Source organism: Eretmochelys imbricata, chromosome 7, assembly GCF_965152235.1.
Source record: "Eretmochelys imbricata isolate rEreImb1 chromosome 7, rEreImb1.hap1, whole genome shotgun sequence".
Classification (NCBI taxonomy): domain Eukaryota; kingdom Metazoa; phylum Chordata; order Testudines; family Cheloniidae; genus Eretmochelys; species Eretmochelys imbricata.
Window position 1 is genome coordinate 49,634,862 of NC_135578.1, and position 15,190 is coordinate 49,650,051.

General features: G+C 46.5%; 1 protein-coding gene across 1 annotated transcript in view; it reads right to left on the reverse strand.

The window, feature by feature from the left end:
* The window catches only part of RBM6 (RNA binding motif protein 6), a 136,616-nt gene extending 130,803 nt beyond the window's left edge, over positions 1-5,813 (reverse strand). Inside the window, exon 1 of the mRNA XM_077823078.1 lies at positions 5,766-5,813. The gene's annotated coding sequence lies outside the window, so the exon portion shown is untranslated. The remainder of the gene's footprint in view (positions 1-5,765) is intronic.
* Positions 5,814-15,190: the final 9,377 nt, after the last annotated feature.

A 15,190-nucleotide genomic window follows, 5' to 3' on the forward strand; every position in this document is an offset into this window, starting at 1 on the left:
TGTCAGCCAGGTCATCATGAGAAACTTAAAAGATTGGCTTCTGCAGCTAACTCAATTGTCTTCATCTTCACGTTCCTGTTTGTTCATAATCTGGAAAAGAAAAACAAGCTTTCCTGCTTTTTCAGGTCCCAAACGATTTCTCAATTTGGAATGAATTAGTACAAAGGAAGAAAATATTCTTTCTACACTGACAGAAGAAGCTACTGCTGTTAAAAGTGAGATTATCACTTCAACAGTCTCTGAATCCAAGTGCTTAAGTGCCTTCCACCAGTTCGATAGTGTGACTTTCTTTAAAACGTAAGCAAACATATTTCTTGAATGGTTCTTATTCCCAAACTGGGTCTCTTTTATGGCCTGCTGCCATTATAGGTTTCCCCTTCTAGTGAGAGAATGGTATGGTAGATCTCAAATCAATCACGGCTACACTCCGAAAGACCTCAAGGCTTCTGGAATATGCTGCACAAACAGTTTCACTTTTGTTTCTACTGCTTGTCCCTCCCTTCTCACATTTATCTCCAGACTTCTTCTCCTTGTCCAAATCTACTCCATCCCCAACAATCTTCTATTCACTGAACTTTTTGAAATTTTGCACCTTTAGAGAGAGGTAAGGGACTGACTCTGTGTACACAAATTTGCAGAATGACAATAGGGTTGAGGTCTGTTATTTCTCAACTCTATATATTATTTATTTATTTTAAAATATTTTTGCTGTTAACAAGCATGTTATCTCTGGAGAGACAAATCCACAGTTTGAGAACTGCAAAACTAAGCATCTCTGATGGTATCTTCTAGACTGAGGATTGAGTCCCATTGGGTAGATAAAAAGATTAACCTAAATAATCTATACAGAAGCCCCTGGAACTCCATAAGATTAGGTCCCTAACCGATGAACTATTGGAACTCATTTACAAAACTTTTCTTAAACATTACATGAATATATTGTCTCATACTATAGAATTAGAATTTATAATCCCTAGTCCATGATGAGATATCTTTAAGATATAATGTATCTTGACATTGATTTTTATCCACCCTGCTATAAACAGATCTAAGTGCTGTGAGTTAAGTGGAGCAGTCATCTAAGATAAAACTGGTAAACTGGGGAGTATTGCTTCTTTGGAAGTAGTGAATCAGTAAATACTGCAAGTGTCCAGCGGACCAGGGGTTAGACACTCCAGGGAGATGCACCCATTGCTGGTGGAGTTGGGGAGATGATCCCCGGCAAGCTAAGACAAGGCTTCCTAACACTAAGTGTAGGTGGTAGCGAGGTGCCTCACAACTGTGGGTACTCCCGGGAAGGGTCACAAGTCCCCAGAATGACATTAGCCTTTTTTGTAATTACATCACTTTGTTGGCACACGTTCACTTTGTGATTCACTATAACCCCTTGATCCTTTTCTGCAGTAGTACTGTCTCCCCAATTATTACCCATTTAGTAGCTGTGCGTTTGATATTTTCTTCCTAATGCTTTATCTACACTATGACAGGTTTCAGAGTAACAGCCGTGTTAGTCTGTATTCACAAAAAGAAAAGGAGTACTTGTGGCACCTTAGAGACTAACCAATTTATCTGAGCATGAGCTTTCGTGAGCTACAGCTCATTTCATCGGATGCATCCGATGAAGTGAGCTGTAGCTCATGAAAGCTCATGCTCAAACAAATTGGTTAGTCTCTAAGGTGCCTCAAGTACTCCTTTTCTTTTTGTCTACACTAGCACTTCTATCGGCAAAACTTTTGTCAATCAAGGGTTTTACACCCGACTGACATAAAAGTTTCACTGACAGAAGCGTCAGTGTGGACAATGCTATGTCAGCAAGACACTCTCTTCCGGCGACATAGTTACCGCCACTTGTTAGGGGTGGTGTAATTATACCAGCGGGAGAGCTCTCTCCTGCTGGCACTGAGCAGCTACACAGTGGTGCAGCTGTGCTGCTGTAAGGTCTGTAATGTAGACATAGCCCAAGTGTACTACTTTGTACTTTTATGTACTGAATTTTATCTTGTTGATTTTAGACTAGTTCTCCAATTTGTCAGGGTAAAATACTTGCAACCCCTACCACCTTGGCGTCATCTGCAAATTTTATAAGCATACTCTCCACTCCATTATCTGAATAATTCATGAAAATATTGAACAGTATCGAACCCAGGACACACCCCTGCAGGACCCACTAGATACATCCTCCCAGTCTGACAGCGAACCAACAATTTCCTGCTTGCTTTTCAGATCTTGTGATAGACTTTATGCCCATGGCTACAACTGGGGAATTTTTAGAGCTCTCCCACTGCCATGCTATCAGTATTGTAACCTCTGCTCTGGAAGGACAAAAGGAGAGTCATCTAAGCAAGGGCTCCCAACATTGTTGACATGATCCACTAATGAAAAGCTAGAAACCAGCCTTCACTATCCTCCAGTATGGGGCAGAAACCATACCATCCACATATTACCCTCCATTTATGGTCCCCAATTTTGAAAATTATTTTGGGCTGAATACCCCACTCTATCCCATTCACTGCCCCAATAGTGCCCAGAGATGATGCTCTCCTGATAAGAGACCAGATCATCTTTTTCCACAGCCCAGATTATGTCCACACTGACCCTTCGTCCAATTTTTCTTTTAAAGACAGCAAGCTCTCTAAGGTAGAGACTGTCTCTTCATACATGTCTGTACAGTACCTGGCAAAACGAAGCCCTGACCTTGATCAGGGCCTTGGGGTACTACCATAACAAATTATAAAAACCTTAACTACAGACATTTCTGCTCCACCAAAAAGAGTAACAGTCTGACTTGACTATACAGGCCACAGATCCCAATACAAACTCACAAGACCAGACAGAGATCCCCTTGTACTGTTGACAGAATAAAAGTTTAATGCATGTTTGTTTCATGAAACAATTAGCAATGTCCTCCCAATAGTAAGGGAGGCAGTATAAAGATTGGTTTGGAATTCTGAGAGAAATTTCAGAACAAGATTTTTCATACTATAACCTACTTTCCTCACTTTCAAATGTCTGTTATACTACCACATTCCAATAAGGTTCTAAATAAATATTATATGCAAAAAAAACCTACATTAAAAGAAAGTAACAGTTGCAGTTAGTTACTCAAGAGCCAAAAAATGTAGAATTTTTTGGTGAACACAAGTTTAACTCTCCCCCCAGTGCATATGCATCATGTGTTAAGTTTATTCCTAGGGGCTCGGGCTACAAAGTTAGACTCACATTCTTCCCCATATTCATAGAGGATATGTCACTATTGACAATAAGTTTGTACAAAGATCCAGTGTCGAAGTATGCATTAAACTATTTATAAAATTACTGCTGTATCCAGGATTGTTCAGGAGAGAAAATACCGGACTCTTTCAGTCCCAATCCTTTCCACCCATCATTTGGGCATCTGAGAGTACAGTTACCTGATGGACACAGTGCAATTGTGTACACAAGTTATTAAAGCAATTGCAAATCTAAATCATATGAACTCATGGGTACTGACAGTAGACAGTGAATTCATGGGTACAGTGCATCTACAGGCCATTGTAATGCTGTGTTAATCTGAAACTTAGGTTACATTCAAAAATCTATTTTCATACCCATAAAAACCAGAATGAAACATAGTTTCTGCAGTGTTAACCTATTACAGAAGCTGATCAAGCAGATTGGAAGTCTGGTACCCCAGGACTATGATTGCGTGCCATTCCAAAAACAATACACAAGTTTTCATATAACCTAAAATACAAGCTTTACACCTGTATTAGCAATTATTATAAATATACATGTTAGACTGCAGAAACACCCATATTTATAGTATCATACAATAGGCATTAAATCTTATGCATGCACATTCCAATTGGCCTGGCAACAGACACTGTGAGCCAGCAGGGCCACAATTCAACCTTACTGCAAGCCCTCATCCCCACTAATACACCCTAATGTTTTCTTCACTCAACCCTGACAGTCCCATAAGGAACCTTAAAAATTAACTGTGCTGTCCCAGGTCCAACACCTCCAGGGCTATGAACCCCCGGAACTGAAACATCCCAGCTACACAGCAATTTACCACATAGCACCCTGGCTAGGAACCCCACACAGTGGGAACCCCTTTTAGCCCACTGCAAACCCTGTAATCAGCCCACCTCAACCAAAAGCCACTGAAATCCCCCATGGCCAGCTGCCTACCCAAAAATGGCACCTTCCTAGCCAGGACCCTGCACTACCAAACTCCCTGAAGCTGGGAACCCCTTGGCAGACCCCTCAATTCCCACCCTGTTCTGCAAACAAGGATCCTGCAGGCTGCCCTCATGACCTGAATCCCTCCCCCCCAACCCAAAGACTGCAGTCTCCCCAGCAAAATGTCACAGGCAGGAAACTCCTATTAACAAACTGAGCCAACCCCAGCCATACTTCCTCACACACCACAACCACACCTCAAACAAGAGCACCTGCCTCTCCATGGCAAATCCCCAGCAAAGCCCCCACCCCCCACGAGCCCTCCCCAAGGCCCATGATGATTAACCTCCCGCCACCCCACTATGACCCCCTCCTCCAATGAGACCTGAGGGGCAACCCCACCCCACACATAGAGACCCCCCGCCCTGAGAACTTGCATAAACAACCACACATATCCCCAACTGAGAACCCACATAAGCGATGCCTCCTAGTGCCCTCTCCCACCCCTGCCAGGATCACTCCCACTGTTAAAGCCCCTAGCCCCCAGAAAGCCCATATGCCTGCCACCCAGCTGGAGCCCGCATGCCCCCCCCCAGAGCTCCCACCCGGGAGCCCACATGTTCTACCCCCCACACCTCCAGGGCACCCCCACACACACACACACATTTCCAGTACCCACTGGACATCCGACTCCACACACACACACCCCTCCAGCGGCCCCCCCCCGTATGTCCGACCCCCCCAAACACACAACCCCCCGCATGTCCGATCCCCCCTACTCTCACGCAGCTCCAGCGCCCCCCCGCATGTCCGACCCCGCCACACACACGCACAGCTCCAGCGCCCCGCCGCATGTCCGACCCCGCCACACACACGCACAGCTCCAGCGCCCCCCCGCATGTCCGACCCCGCCACACACACGCACAGCTCCAGCGCCCCCCCGCATGTCCGACCCCGCCACACACACGCACAGCTCCAGCGCCCCCCCGCATGTCCGACCCCGCCACACACACGCACAGCTCCAGCGCCCCCCCGCATGTCCGACCACCTCTACACACACATGCACAGCTCCAGCGCCCCCTCACATGTCTGACCCCCTCTCCACACACGCACAGTTCCAGCGCCCCCCCCGCATGTCCGAACCCCCAAACACACGCACAGTCCAGCGTCCCCCCGCATGTCCGACCCCCCCTACATACACACAGCTCCAGCGCCCCCGCCGCATGTCCGACCCCTCCTACACACACACAGCTCCAGCGCCCCCCCGCATGTCCGATCCCCCCCCGCATGTTCGGACCCCCCCTACACACACACAGCTCCAGAGGCCCCCCGCGCATGTTCGACCCACCCCAGCGCCGGGAGCCCACATGCCCCGACCGCCCCAGCGCCCATCCGCCGTGAACCCAGCCCGCCCCCGGGAGCCCCCCAGCGCCCCGCCCGCGCTCCGCGTGCCCCGCCGCCAGGCGAGCGCGGCCTGGCCTGCGCGGGAAGCCGGAGCGGAATGGTGCCGTTCGCCGCCGCCTGCCCGGGGGGCGGGGTAGTTGGAGGCTCTCGCGGCTCCCGCTGTCGCCAACACCCCAGCAAACCGGGCGCCCCCTCACCTCAGACACCAACGGAACCGCCGCCCCGGGCCCGCAGCAGCGCCGAGAGGAAACCGGAACTTCCGGGGCAGCGCCCCCTGGCCGCACCATGGGACACAGAGTCCGGGCCCGCCGCCGCACTACCACTCCCAGCATGCACTGCACAGCCGCCCGCCGCGGCCGCTATGCGAGAGGCGGGGGGCGGACTACAGTTCCCAGGTGCCTTGCAGTTCATGCATGGACTCCGGCTTCTCCAACGGGGAGTCACCCTGCAACTTAGCGTAGAGCATGGGGCCAGGCGGGGCAGGCACCGAGCCGGGCAGCGCTTCCCTTTGCAGCCAGGCAGTTCAGATTAGCCCGCAGCACGCACAGCATTCACGCAGGCCTATGCAGCGCCCCCCCGAGGCAGCACGCGGGCAGGCCACCCGCTCTGGTGGCACTAGCACTAAAGCCCCAGCTCCTAGAGGCATGTGATTCCACGCGACTCCCTGTCGGCCAACATTAAAAGACAGGGAGATTCTAGCCCTGATGGTTGCAATGAGGCAAATAAAGAAACAAAAATTATGATTTCAAGTCAATCTCAATATTTTGGGGGCTACCTCACGATTTTTTAAAGTTCAAGGTTGGCAAATACCGCAAGAGACATAATTGTGAAACACAGCCACAAATCAATGTGAAGGCAATTGCCAATGAGACACATGACTAGAGGGGGAAAAGGGATGGCAAGAATGTAAGCTACTTCCCTAATAACATCATCAACATGGCTACAGAAATGAGTGATTGACAAGGAGAAACATAACAGAGAAGACAACTGGCAGAGCTGAGAACCATAGGCACTGATCTCAGTGGAGCTGCAGATTTGGGCTTTGATGGAGCTAAAGCAATGTCTGGGTGCTACACTCGACTCGTTTGCAGCGAGTAAGCACTTGCATTATACATCCACTGAGTAAGTCGCTGTCTAAACCTGGCAGTTATTAAATCACTGGTAACTCAGCCAGAAGAATGATCTGTCTAGAGCATCGAGACAGAGTGATTCTGATTACAGCAAGCAAAGGCCTCTGCTCTCTACTGATACGCAATGGTTCCACAGACATGATGCTGTCATTACCTTCCACTAACATCACCTATATGTTTTGACCTTCTGGAGGATATAAAAGGTTCCAGCTAGTGGCCTTGCCCATTTCATCTCATCCCAGCTCTTGCTTCGGGATTTGCTAATCTTAAGAACAGCCCCATGCTTGGCTGGCGAATGAGACCCCTTCGTATAGTAAATGGGGGTGCAATGAGGAGCACCCATGCCTCAGTTATTGTAATAATAATATCTAGCTCTTACGTACTGCTTTTCATCAGTAGATCTCAAAATGCTTTAAAAACGAGGTATTATCCCCATTTTACAGAAGGGGAAGCTGAGTCACAGAGAAGCAAAATGACCTCCCCACAGTCACAAGCAGGTCTGGTCTCCTGAGGTCCCATCCAGGGATTTATTGATTAGGTCACATTGCCTCCCTGCTGCCACTATAGAAGTGGGAAAGTGTATAGGCAGGTGTCCCTCAAATACTTTCTTTGTTCAGCACTGGGTTTGGATGATGTGCAGTGAATGAAGCACAGGGCCACATATAAGGATTAGGATAACAATAAATATTGAACTGTTGCTTCCTTCGCTGAGCATTGTCCATACTGCGAATTAAATGAGGCAAATATCCAGTGGAAAAAATAGCTTGTGACAATGCATTTAAACACTGTGATCATGCAGTTATGCAGATGCACAAGGAGGCAGAGTTAAGATTCTGCAAAGCACATTAATTTAATAATTTCCTGGCTTTTGAGTGCTTCACTGTTCAGCCTTAATGTTATTTTAATCTCATTTTCTGTATGGAACTTCCTAGTCTTATTAAAAAGAAATTGAAATTCTTGTTACAAAAGAACGGCCATATGATATGGAAAGGCATGTGTGGACAGATCAGGGATCCTGCCTCAGTTATTGCATATGCAGTGTATTGTAGAGCATTCTACTGAGGTCTAGCACACAGCACAATATTTTCTTCTGCCCTTCAGTTAATGTTGTCAAAGAAATTAAGGGAAATAAGAAAAGTTTTGTCAAGTGTATTAGCAGGGGAAAGAAATATTAATTAATATTAAGATAAGTTCATGGAGGATAGGTCCATCAATGACTATTAGCCAGCATGGGCAGGGATGGTGTCCCTAGCCCCTGTTCATCAGAAGCTAGGAATGGGAGATAGGGGATGGATCACTTGATAATTACCTGTTTTGTTCATTCCCTCTGGGACACCAGGCATCGGAAGACAGGATGCTGGGCTAGATGGACCTTTGGTCTGATACAGTATGCCCTGTGACGGGTTGGATCACAGAAACCCCCTTGGGGCTGTCAACTGATGTGCCAAGACTACTTCTGCTCCTGCTTTCCTGCCCTGTCAGCTTAGGACTCCAGCACCCTGTCTTGCTGAGCCAGACACACCAGTGTGCTCCAACACAAATCCAGGGTCCAAACCATGCGCCTCAAAGCTGCAGACTTAACTGAAAGCAATTGAAGAAGCGTTCCAGCCTTTAACACTCAGATGTCCAATTCCCAATGGGCTCCAAACCTTAAATAAAGCTGTGTTACCCTGTATAAAGCTTATATAGGGTAAACTCATAAATTGTTCACCCCCTATATCACTGACAGAGACACACAGACACACAGCTGTTTGCTCCCCCCAGGTACTAATACATACTCTGGGTTAATTAATAAGTAAAAAGTGATTTTATTAGTTACAGAAAGTAGGATTTAAGTGGTTCCAAGTAGTAACAGACAGAACAAAGTGAATTACCAAGTAAAATAAAATAAAACACGCAAATCTAAGTCTAGTACAGTAATAAAACTGAATACAGATAAAATTCTCACCCAGTAAGCTTCCTTTTACAGACTAGTCTCCTTCTAGTCTGGATCCAGCAATCACTCACACCCCCTGTAGTTACTGTCCTTTGTTCCAGTTTCTTTCAGGTATCCTTGGGGTTAGAGAGGCTCTCTCTTTAGCCAGCTGAAGACAAAATGGAGGGGTCTCCCACGGGCTTAAATAGACTTTCTCTTGTGTGCAGACCTCCTCCTCTCTCCTATGCAAAGTCCAGCTCCAAGATGGAGTTTTGGAGTCACCTGTGCAAGTCATAGAATCATAGAATCATAGAATCATAGAATATCAGGGTTGGAAGGGACCTCAGGAGGTCATCTAGTCCAACCCCCTGCTCAAAAGCAGGACCCATCCCCAATTAAATCATCCCAGCCAGGGCTTTGTCAAGCCTGACCTTACCATTACCCACATAGTATCTTGAATGTCCCCAGGAAGACTTCTTATGTGGACTAGAGCCTTCCAACATCCATTGTTCATTAAAGGCTTCTTGATTGGGCACTTAACTTTGCAAATTCCTTTCTAAAGAAGCTGACCAAGTGCCTTACTAAGGTTATTTAAAATCAGACAAGTATACAGCCAATATTCATAACTTTGAATACAAAAATGATACATGCATACAAATAGGAGGAACAGATTCAGTAGATCATAACCTTTACAGAGATATGTTACATGGTATGTGTAGCATAAAACATATTCTAGTTATGTCATATATACATTCATAAGCATATTTCCATAAAGCCTTATGGGGGGGCACCGTCACATGCCCATTCTTATGTTAATCAGAAAGTTGATCTATTTAATAAATGAGGGTGTGTGAAATTAATGAGGGTTCAAAAATGGTTGTAATCCTAACAAGAAAACAAAGAAAGGCTGGGATAATTGACCAAGTCAAGCAAGACCCCTCACTAGAGTTACCACCTGGCTGGTATTTGACCAGCCTGGCCTGTTTTTTTATGGATTTGCCAGTTGCCAGAAAAACAATTTAATCTGCTGCGGTTTTTCACATGGGTCTAAATGTTTGCATTATTATCACAATACACTGGGATAGCTAATGTTAAAAGGTTCTGTGTCCCGCTAAAAATGCTGCAGTTTTCCCACTTCCTCGATTTAAGCAATACCAGATCAAAACTCTTGAAAATATAGCAGCTGCCTGCCCACCAACACGCAAGCACACCTCACAGGTGTGAGAGAGGGTTTGAGTCACATATGTGAGACATTATCAATCTTATCATAGAATCATAGAATCATAGAATATCAGGGTTGGAAGGGACCTCAGGAGGTCATCTAGTCCAACCCCCTGCTCAAAGCAGGACCAATCCCCAACTAAATCATCCCCGCCAGGGCTTTGTCAAGCCTGACCTTAAAAATATCTAAGGAAGGAGATTCCACCACCTCCCTAAGTAACTCATTCCAGAGTTACACCACCCTCCTAGTGAAAAAGTTTTTCATAATATCCAACCTAAACCTCCCCCACTGCAACTTGAGACCATTACTCCTTGTTCTGTCATCAGCTACCACTGAGAACAGTCTAGATCCATCCTCTTTGGAACCTCCTTTCAGGTAGTTGAAAGCAGCTATCAAATCCCCCCTCATTCTTCTCTTCTGCAGACTAAACAATCCCAGTTCCCTCAGCCTCTCCTCATAAGTCATGTGTTCCAGTCCCCTAATCATTTTTGTTGCCCTCCACTGGACGTTTTCCAATTTTTCCAAATCCTTCTTGTAGTGTGGGGCCCAAAACTGGACACAGTACTCTAGATGAGTCCTCACCAGTCTCAAATAGAGGGGAATGATCACGTCCCTCGATCTGGGGGCAATGCCCCTACTTATACATCCCAAAATGCCATTGGTCTTCTTGGCAACAAGGGCACACTGTTGACTCATATCCAGCTTCTCGTCCACTGTAACCCTTAGGTCCTTTTCTGCAGAACTGCTGCCAAGCCATTTGGTCCCTAGTCTGTAGCGGTGCATGGGATTCTTCCGTCCTAAGTGCAGGACTGTGCACTTGTCCTTGTTGAACCTCATCAGATTTCTTTTGGCCCAATCCTCTAATTTGTCTAGGTCCTTCTGTAGCCTATCCCTACCCTCCAGCGTATCTACCACTCCTCCCAGTTTAGTGTCATCTGCAAACTTGCTGAGGGTGCAATCCACACCATTTTTCAGATCATTTATGAAGATATTGAACAAAACCGGCCCCAGGACCGACCCTTGGGGCACTCCACTTGATACCGGCTGCCAAGTAGACATGGAGCCATTGATTACTACCCGTTGAGCCCGACAATCTAGCCAACTTTCTATCCACCTTATAGTCCATTCATCCAGCCCATACTTCTTTAACTTGCTGGCAAGAATACTGTGGGAGACCGTGTCAAAAGCTTTGCTAAAGTCAAGGAACAACACGTCCACCGCTTTCCCCTCATCCACACAGCCAGTTATCTCGTCATAGAAGGCAATTAGATTAGTCAGGCATGACTTGCTCTTGGTGAATCCATGCTGACTGTTCCTGATCACTTTCCTCTCCGCTAAGTGCTTCAGAATTGATTCCTTGAGGACCTGCTCCATGATTTTACCAGGGACTGAGGTTAGGCTGACTGGCCTGTAGTTCCCAGGATCCTCCTTCTTCCCTTTTTTAAAGCTGGGCACTACATTAGCCTTTTTCCAGTCGTCCGGGACTTCCTCCGATCGCCATGAGTTTTCAAAGATAATGGCCAATGGCTCTGCAATCACATCCGCCAACTCCTTTAGCACTCTCGGATGTAGCGCATCCGGCCCCATGGACTTGTGCTCGTCCAGCTTTTCTAAATAGTCCCGAACCACTTCTTTCTCCACAGAGAGCTGGTCACCTCCTCCCCATGCTGTGCTGCCCAGTGCAGTAGTCTGGGAGCTGACCTTGTTCATGAAGACAGAGGCAAAAAAAGCAATGAGTACATTAGCTTTTCCCACATCCTCTGTCACTAGGTTGCCTCCCTCATTCAGTAAGGGGCCCATACTTTCCCTGACTTTCTTCTTGTTGCTAACATACCTGAAGAAACCCTTCTTGTTACTCTTAACATCTCTTGCTAGTTGCAACTCCAAGTGTGATTTGGCCTTCCTGATTTCACTCCTGCATGTATGAGCAATATTTTTATACTCATCCCTGGTCATTTGTCCAATCTTCCACTTCTTGTAAGCTTTTTTTTTGTGTTCAAGATCAGCAAGGATTTCACTATTAAGCCAAGCTGGTCGCCTGCCATATTTACTATTCTTTCTACACATCGGGATGGTTTATCCCTGTAACCTCAATAAAGATTCTTTAAAATACAGCCAGATAAAATCTTATCTCTATGTGTGAACTCTCTAGATACTATAAGTGGCTGTTGGAGGGGGCAAGGGTTATGGAGTTGCTTTGTGGTTGGGGTTATGCCAGGCTTGCCTTGTGGGAAGGGTGCTGGGTTTTTTGTATTTCAAAAGTGGTAACCGTCCCCTTCCCCCCACTCAGGCCAGCCCTCCACACTCCAGCTAGATCCCCACACTCAGGCCGCTCACCTCCTGCCACTCTGGCTAGGCCCCCGGAGCCAGGCCCCTTGCCACCCGTACTGTAGCCAGACACCCACAGCTCCTTCACATCCCCCCCTCACTCTGGCCAGCCCTGCCAACCAGACCTCCATTTGCACTTAAAAAGTGGGATAACACAGGGAGCTCGACCTACATGATGAGCAATGAAGTGCACCACTCTCTAGCAGAAAGTAAGGAAGACTTTGTAAACACAGTTATCAATAGCCTAGAAATGGAGAAGGAGGAACAGTCAGAAAATAGAAAGGTATGGAGTACATGACACCTGTACATGGAGCCAATTTACCTTAGACACTGCACTGGGAGCAGAACCAGGGATTGATAGCACCTAATGGCAGATGAAGCCCAGCTGGGAAGGAGCTGGGATAGGATTTTAAAACCAGGAAGGGAGCACAGGGATGAGGTTTGCAGTTGTTCCTTATGTTATTTTGGCAGGTGACGTTGAACCTGGGACTTCTGGAGCTTTGTACCTGAACCTCTACTGTATGAGCTAAAAGCCATATATATGGCTCTTAGTTAAGGCTGTAGAGCAGACTCATTAATCTCTCAGTGGTCTTGGTGCCACTGGATGGGACAGAATATCACACCCAGAAGGTGTGTGGGTTACACCTAGAGGGAAGGGGAGTTGGCTTGGGACAAGGAGGTGCTGTGCTGTAGAGGGAGAATAGGCCCTGGGGTCCTGCCTGGACTAGGAGTTGTACAAGAGGCCCAGAGGGATGAAGTAGCCGTGGGAAGAGGAGGAAGCTGTAGTCGTAAACCAGGAGATAGAGGGGAAGTGGGGAGGAACCCAGGAAAACAACAATATGGCCTGAGACTGAGCAGACCTATGTTTTTAGTCCTAGGCCACCTGGGCTGGAACCTAGTGGGCCTGGGTTTCTCTACTAGCTGCTGCCATAGGACCCAGAGTTGGGACAGAAGACTACCTGAGGTGGCTTTTGGACAGTATCCAGGTGGACTCGGTTACCCTTGAAGATGGGGAGATTACATGGTGACCTGGCCAAGGGGCTGAATCACAAAGAGGGAGCACCTTGAGTCATGGGAAGCGAGAGAGAGGGGCCACAGCATGAGTAACTGATGGAAGAGGGTGCCAGATGGGAGCAAGAGCTAATTCCCAGACCTAGCCCAAGGAAGTGCACGTGCAGTGAGTGGAACCCCTTCACGATGCCTGGTGCCTAACTCATCCCTACTGTAACACCCCTGGCTTTGGTGAAGTTACCCTGGGCATGAGCTTGGCCTCTAGAGCATGAAGAAACAGAGGAAGATGTTTTTGAGAAATCTAGGAAAGCCCCGGGATGGGAAGAGAAACAAGAATGCAATTCTGAGCTCCAAAAAAAGGACAGGAGAGTGATCTTGGCAATTACTGTCTGGCAAAATAATGGAATAGCTAAAAGTCTGCAAACATAAGAATTCCTAGGCTGTCTCTGAGCCAAGGTCCACCAAGTCTGGTATCCTGGGGCTGACACCAGATGCTGCAGAGGAAAATAAGAATCCTGTGCAGTAGCAGATGTGGGATAACCTGCCCCCCTCATTAGGTCTCCTCCTGGCCTCTAATAGAGACAGGGTTAAGTCCTGAAGCATGAGGTTTAATTACCCCGTCCAAAATTTGTGTTGTCACTAATTATGTCAGCTATGGATAGTCTTGATATCATATGAATAACCAATCCATTTTTAAATCTTAATTCTTTGCCTCAGTGACATCCTGTGGCAGTGACTTCTGCAGTCTAATTACAGACTGTGAGGGGGAAAATTCCTTTTAACAGTTTCAGATTTCCTACCTTTTAACTTTGTGTCCCTTGTCCTTGTATTATGAGACAGGGAGAACACCTGCTCCTTATCTGCCTTCTCGAGACCAGGTGGGTGACGGAATAACTTTTATTGGACCAACTTCTGTTGGTGAGAGAGACAAGCTTTTGAGTAACCTGAGAAAGCTCTGTGTAGCTTGAAAGCTTGTCTCTCTCATCAACAGAAGCTGGTCCAATAAAAGCTATTACCTCACCCACTTTGTCTCTCTCATATCCTGGGACCAACCTGGCTTCAGCTACACTGCCTACAATTCTCTAGAATAGATCAGTCATTATTTTATATGTGTTTATCATCTCCCCCCTTATTCATCTCCTTTCTAAGGTGACAGTCCCAGTCTTTCCAATCTCTCTTCCTGGGAGTTTCTCCAGACCTTGGATCATTCCTGTTGTCATTCCCTGAACAGCAGTTCTGCAATATCCTATGTGAGATGGGGTGTCTAGTACCACACATAGATGGGACAACACTACTGCTTTATATAAAAGTAGTAGAATATTCTCCATATTCTTCTCCATCCGATTTCCTATGCAGCCAAACTACAGCTGGGTGAAATTTTTCAGCAGGAAACTTTTTTCCACCTAAAAATGCAGGTTTGGGTCAGCTGAAACGTTTTTCAAATGCATGTCAAAGCTACTGAATTGTTTTGGCGGCAGGCGGGGGACAAAATTTGTAAAAAAAAAGTTTAATTTGGACATTTTCAAAACAAAAGTTTTGATTTTTTTATTCAAAATGATTTTTTGTTTAGAATTTTATTTCTTTTATTTTAAAGTGGGGGCAAATCGAAACAGAAACAATTTTAGTTCCAGGTAGAACAAAACATTTAATTCTACCTGACACAAATTTCTTCTTTTTCATTTCAGCCATTGAACTGAAGAATCAGTTATTTCCACAGCGCTAACCTGAACATCTCATTAGCTTGTTTGACTGCACCTGCCCATGGAGCAGCAGTGTCCACTGAGCTGTCATACAGTGACACCTAGATCCCTTTCTTGTGTTGATGCAGTTAAATTGGACCCCTGAAAGACATCAGGTAGCTTAACATTTGCCAACAGTGAATTGCATTTGCTGTCATATTATCTATTTCCTTAGCTTGGTTAGGTTTCCCTGAAGTTCTGCGCAGTTCCCTCTGGTCCTAACCTAAATAGCTTTGTGTCCTCAGCAAACTTTGCTACCTTACTGCTCACCCGCCTC